Source organism: Triticum aestivum, chromosome 6B (assembly GCF_018294505.1).
Source record: "Triticum aestivum cultivar Chinese Spring chromosome 6B, IWGSC CS RefSeq v2.1, whole genome shotgun sequence".
Taxonomy (NCBI): Eukaryota; Viridiplantae; Streptophyta; class Magnoliopsida; order Poales; family Poaceae; genus Triticum; species Triticum aestivum.
Genome location: NC_057810.1, coordinates 727,460,690 through 727,467,197, shown reverse-complemented (window position 1 = coordinate 727,467,197; position 6,508 = coordinate 727,460,690). Strand labels below are relative to the sequence as shown.

The following is a 6,508-nucleotide window of genomic DNA, read 5'->3' as shown; positions in this document are numbered from 1 at the left end:
AGAAACTGGTAGAAAATGGACATCATGATAATTCCTTGAAGAGTCTACTAAAAAGGGTATAATTCCTTGAAGAGGTACACATAATCGCATATATAGGTTTTCAGCTCTAAGTTTAACAAAACAGAGCTAGGCCTCCCATGCTAACATGTGGAACCCGGCCCGCACATGTGGTGTACACTGATGTGGCATTGGTCTGATAACCGCGCCTATAGAAAGCGTCGCCAGGACCGTACATGTGACGTATTCTCGTCTTCAAGGACCGTATTGGAACATTCCACAAGTTTCAGGACCATCTTGTTACACGCCAAATAGTACGAGGACTGTAGATGTAATTTACTCAGAGAGGACGGTGGGATGAGAGGTGGCGGCGGCGGCGGAAGGCAGAGCCAGTCGCCTACTCGGGCGTTCTCTCGCCTCAGTCGGGCCTCTGGGATAGAGTGATGTTTTTGGGCTGGGCCTCAATCGGTGCACCGAGCTGGACCGGGCCAAACTCAGCTCGGCTCGGTCAGATTTCGGGCTTACTTTTAAAACTCGGCTCGCTACAAATACTTCACGGGCCGAGCTGATTGGGGCCGAGCTGAAACGAGCTTCGAGCCAAGCTGAAAAGCTCGTTCGTATGTCCAGCCCTACAAGCACACCTACAACTCAATACAGTGGACTTATAAATAAGCAAACAAAACAACCCGTACAACAAAATCAAAAGGCATAGAAAAAGACAACTATATCTAACCAACAAATGTAGCCGGCGCAACATCCGCCTCAATCGATTCTGCCCACACACCTCAACGGAACAGCCGTAAAAGACCAATCCATGCCCGCGATGACAGAGAACCTGATATAAAATTTAAAAGATGAGCAATGAACAAAATAAAACCAACCAAGAACGTCAACCCCATCGTTATCTGGTTAACTTGGTAAAGAAAGTCAGAGATGCATTGCACCAGATGGCTACTAATATAAAGATTCAGTGTGGTCCTGAATATGTGAGGGCTGTAACATATTTTAGTGACAAAAAAATCTAAAAATGTTTTATGCAAACGCTGCTTAACTGTCAAACCAAGGAAGTATTTTGAGAAAAGATACAGTTGTAGTTTTTGATGTCAAACACACATCATTCGGTTCTGAAGCATGTCACACAATACCAAACAAGCATCCAAAGTAGGTATCACCGTATTGCTATCTATGTTCTCCAACATAGCGCCCGTGATAGTCAAGACAATGTCGATTAGCACCAGACGCACCTACGAATCCACCCATGGGTCATCCTTAACACCAAAACAGCCCTGCAATCCATACATGAACCAAACATCCAACCAACAGACCGCCGACACACTCTCCCGCACAAAATCCACACCCCCTTACCCCCAAAATTTCACATCCACAACACCCCCAAGCACACAACATTATTACAGAAATAATGGAATGAGGAACTAAAAGAGGAAAAGAAAAAAATCGCTACCTTGAACGCAGCACAGGGAGCCGACAATGCAGAGCGAATCCCGCGACCAGCCGCCGCCCTCCACGCCTCCACCCACCCAGCAGATCAGAGAGCTCGATGCAAACAAGAAGTCCCCGACGACAGAAGTAGCTCACCCTCCAGAAAGAATAGCACACACAGCAGCCAACAAGAACAGCGCCGCCCTCCTCCCCGAATCGAAGAAAAGGGCAAGAATCCCAGCCGCCACTGCCTATGCTATCGCGAGAGGGAACGGCAGACCAGAAGGAACCAGCGATACGTACAGTAAAAAGGCCTCGCACGCCCGAGTAAAAAGCCCATTTACAACCGACCATAGGGTAAACAGGGCCCAATACCGCCTAAAACACCCCCGATCAACCAGAGGCTCCCATTTCGTGGGAGCTTAGTATCTGTAGCGATAGTTGGCCGCACTTTTCAGCTACATTTGGTCTTTATACCATGGACGGAACAAGTCATCTAACTAGTATTACAGCATCTACAGCCGGAAGCCTTAAACCATCCCTCATACGCACGCGGACGTGTGCCCGGTTAGTGACCGGACAGGAGAAAGAAGGAAAAACTTGACCCAACCGAGCCCCTCATATCATACTTGTACGCTCGGGCTTTCCGCGAACCCTCATATATGTCTCAAATATGGGAAGGATATGAGGGCTCATGGACGCATCCGGGCGCGTCCGGGCATTCCGCCACGCAGGACAGGGCCCCATCCGGGACCACCTTTTCTCATTTTTTTATTCATTTTTTTATTTCTCTTTCTTCATCTCCATCAATCACGTGCAAATGAGTGGACATATGAGAAGAAAAATGAGGAGTGTGGCTACGCGGACGGATAAAAAAGTGCTCAAAACAGACATGTCCGATGACTGACTAGGCACGTCCGCGGGTGTTTAAGGGGTCATATTTGCAATATCCGGCTGTAGATGCTCTTAGAGATGATAGTAGGTAGTGGTAAATTGTAAACTACTCACTTCGTCCCATGATATAAAAGTGTTTTTAACACGCTCTTATATTATGAGACGGTGGGAATACATCTAAAGACATTTGTGGATAAAGTCAAGATAAAGTCCATCAAAAATCAATGTTCAATGGTGTCCCTGCCAGCACTTGTGCCGTGTTGGAAGGATGTGCGAGCGTGTCTACAGACTCTCGACTCAAAGGGTGCCAAGCTTCCACGTTCTGCTTCAGCTCTACACGCGCCATGGAAGCTCCACCGCCTCTTCTCCTACCATTCCGGCTGCTGCTGCTCCTCCTCCTCCTAGCCTCGAACACGGCCACCGCGGCTAGGGACGGCTGCAGCGTGGGCTGCGACCTCGCGGTGGGCTCCTACTACGCCCCCAAGGACACGAACATCACATATATCGCTTCGATCTTCGGCTTGTCCGACTACCGAATACTCGGCAAGTATAACCCCGGGCTCCGCAGTCTCGACTTCTTAGCCGCCGGGGACCGCGTCGACGTCCCCTTCCCCTGCGAGTGCCTCGCGCGGCCATCCGACCCGGCCTCCACCTACCTCGCCGCCTCCATCCCCTACAATGTCGCCACCGGAGATACCTACGTCAGCATCGCCAGCAACTACATCAACCTCACCACCGCCGACTGGCTGCAGGCCACCAATTCGTACCCGCCCAACAACATCCCCGACGTCGCCATCGTCAACGTCACCGTCAACTGCTCCTGCGGCGACGCCAGGATCTCCACGGATTACGGGCTCTTCCGCACATTCCCGCTCAGAGACTGGGAGACTCTCAAATCCGTCGCGGCAACTCGTGACTTCTCGTCGCCAGAGCAGATGGACCTACTCAGTAGGTATAATCCCGGTATGGACGGTGTCACCGGGAGCGGCCTCGTGTACATCCCTGCCCAAGGTACGTGAGGCTTCAATCGTAGCTCCTCTCTTTACTGTGGTGCGATTGAATTTACAGTTTTGCTAGAAGTTATCTAGATGAGATATAATTTGATCTCATTCATCTTTTATAGCCATTAGATATGATGTTATAAGATGCGTGTGTGCTGATGTGGGTTGTATCTGTTCTTGTTTTTAAAGTGAATGAGACCAAATTATATCTCATCTAGATGAGTTCTAGGTACTCCCTTGAATTTATGTTGCAGAGAGTTGATCATATCTTCCTAATTTTTTTTACTCTGCTTATTTGGTTTCCCAGATCCCGATGGAAGTTATCGTCCTCTTAAATCATCAGCAGGGTAAGAATTGTTATTTGAACTTATACTCATATCCACTTAATTTTCTTGGTCATGCATGTTACGTTTACTCTCATGCAGTTGTGCTGATTAGTATCCCTCATCTTGTGCAGTATAGTCAGACGGTATTAACTTGAAGTGCTTCATGTTAATTACTCTCATGCATGTCCTAATTTCAGCACTTCAAGTTAATATCTGTCGTTCGTTCGTCTCAACGATTTTCAGCTAGAAGGATATGCGTGGATTAGGGTGGTTTTGAAGCCATGCTTGTTTATCCTATGAGCAACTATATTTAGCCTGGAAATATTGTGCAGTAAATAGTGTATGATATGAGTTATGATTATGAGTAATAGTATGGGAGACTTCAAGTGTAACCAACGAGGTATGTCAGGGATCTATAAGTGTACTTCCTTGAATGATGCTTCCAATTTTCTTCTCTTTTTTGTGCTTCCTTCAACAGGCCTTGACTGATATTAATCACAACAGAATGTGCCTTCTTATTTCTGAACTATTATTCTTTTTGTTACAGCCAGTACAATATTAATGCAAAAGGTGACACCATCGACCACTCAAGCCGACATAGCTTCATTAGCTGCTGGCATTACAGTTGACAAATCAGTCGAGTTCACATACCAAGAACTTTTCAATGCTACAGAAGGCTTCAACATAACTCATAAAATAGGACAAGGTGGTTTTGGTGCTGTCTATTATGCTGAGCTTGTAGGCGAGGTTAGTTCAAAAAATAATAATTCAGTTGCATTTCAGAAATCTATATGCCAAAAACATGTGTACTTAACTAGGGGCTTGAACAATGGCGGAATAACATAACTCAGTGAAGGTCCATGATTGCAATCATGCAACATCATGATATGTTCTTCATTCAAAATGACTTGCTTCGTTTCACTTGTGTTGTCCACTGTCCAGAAAGCCGCCATAAAAAAAATGGACATGCAGGCTACTCAAGAGTTTCTTGCTGAGTTAAAGGTTTTGACACATGTTCACCATCTGAATCTGGTTCGTAAATCTTCTATTTGTTCAACTAAACGACGCTGCTTTTTAATGGGACGTTAATATTGATTTTCCATGGGGACGATCTCGTAAATCTTTAGTCAGGTTAATTTGCCGTTTCAATGTTCGATGCCATGCAGGTGCGCTTGATTGGTTATTGCACAGAGAGTTCTTTGTTCCTTGTCTATGAATTTATCGAGAATGGAAACTTAAGCCAGCATTTGCGTGGAACTGGTAATGTTCCGCCTCTCGAAATACCGATTGTGTCTTTCTGTTCTGTTTCTTCCGGAAGATTAATCTCTCAGCGCATTTGTACAGGTTATGAGCCTCTTTCTTGGGCTGAAAGTGTTCGGATTGCGCTAGATTCAGCAAGAGGTCTTGAGTACATTCATGAGCATACCGTTCCAGTCTACATACATCGGGACATCAAATCCGCAAACATCTTGATAGACAAGAACACCCGGGCAAAGGTAGGAATGATTCATGTGTTTATATGTAATATCCATCGATCCATGTGTTCTATATGTACATTCATGAAGTAATGTTGTTTATGTGCATCTTCCAGGTTGCAGATTTTGGTCTGACAAAGCTTACAGAAGTTGGCGGTGCATCTTTGCAAACACGTGTTGTTCGTACATTCGGTTACATGCCTCCGGAGTAGGTTTCCTGAACTTCTACACTTTGTTTTTTTTTATTTTGAGGAATGAACATCTACTTTTGTCATTCCGCTAACTGCAGAGTAGTTGCTGATTTTTTTATGAATGTTGACAATTATGGGAAATGGTGTTGGCAGATATGTTCGATACGGTGATGTTTCTCGTAAGGTTGATGTGTATGCCTTTGGTGTTGTCTTGTACGAACTTATCTCAGCCAAAGATGCCATTGTCCGACCAACCGATGGATCTGCTAGTGGTTCAAGGGGACTGGTTTATCTGGTAATTGTGCATCTGAGCTAGTAACTAGTAGTAGTTACTTTCTGCTTCATAAAGCGGGGCAAAAGCCTTTTTTCGATAGTTACTTTCTGCTCTAACTGCTTCGTAAAGATGCTAGGCCGGCTGCCTTGGGTCCTTGCTGAAGTTCCTTCTTTGGCTGTTTGATGACTTTTTATCATACTGAAATCTGTAGTTTGAGGAGACTCTCACTGCATCGGATCCGAAAGAAGGCCTCCAGAAGCTGATCGATCCGAAGCTGGGAGATGATTATCCCATGGACGCCATCCTCATGGTTAGAAATAACATGCCCAGGCCCCTGCTTATATTGTTCGATTGGATAATAACGTATGCTGCCTTTTCTGCATGCAGATGACACACCTGGCGAACGCATGCACGGAGGAGGACCCCAAGATGAGGCCCACGATGAGGTCCGTGGTTGTCGTGCTGATGACGCTCTCTTCCATGAGCGAGCTCTGGGATATGAAAAACCCGGGCTTGGTGAACATCATGTCTGGGAGATGACCTCATTACCCACATGTCTCCCCTGGCTGGCATTGTAGATCAGGCCACATTTCCTTTCTGTCAAGAAGTAAACACGCGCCTTGCATAGCCCTTTTTTCTTGCATGAAAAGCTAAATAGAAAATTAGATACATTTTTTTCAACAAGGAAGATAACGTCCGGCCTCTGTATAGGAAATTAGATACATGCAATGAGACATGTGCATGTGTGTCACGCACACCAGGGCAACCGCACCAACCAGTGGGACAGATGGAGCGATGGGTCACGCGACGAGCGCGTGACTGAAGTGAACAGCGTGTGTGTGTCGCTGCCCAGTGGGCCAGAGGGGTTGGTAGCAGCCTGCGTGCCGTGGTGGTGTTATAGGCCGCTGAG

General features: G+C 46.2%; 1 pseudogene; it reads left to right on the top strand.

The window, feature by feature from the left end:
* Positions 1 to 2,675: 2,675 nt before the first annotated feature.
* On the top strand, positions 2,676 to 6,288 carry LOC123135257 (chitin elicitor receptor kinase 1-like; annotated as a pseudogene).
* Positions 6,289 to 6,508: the final 220 nt, after the last annotated feature.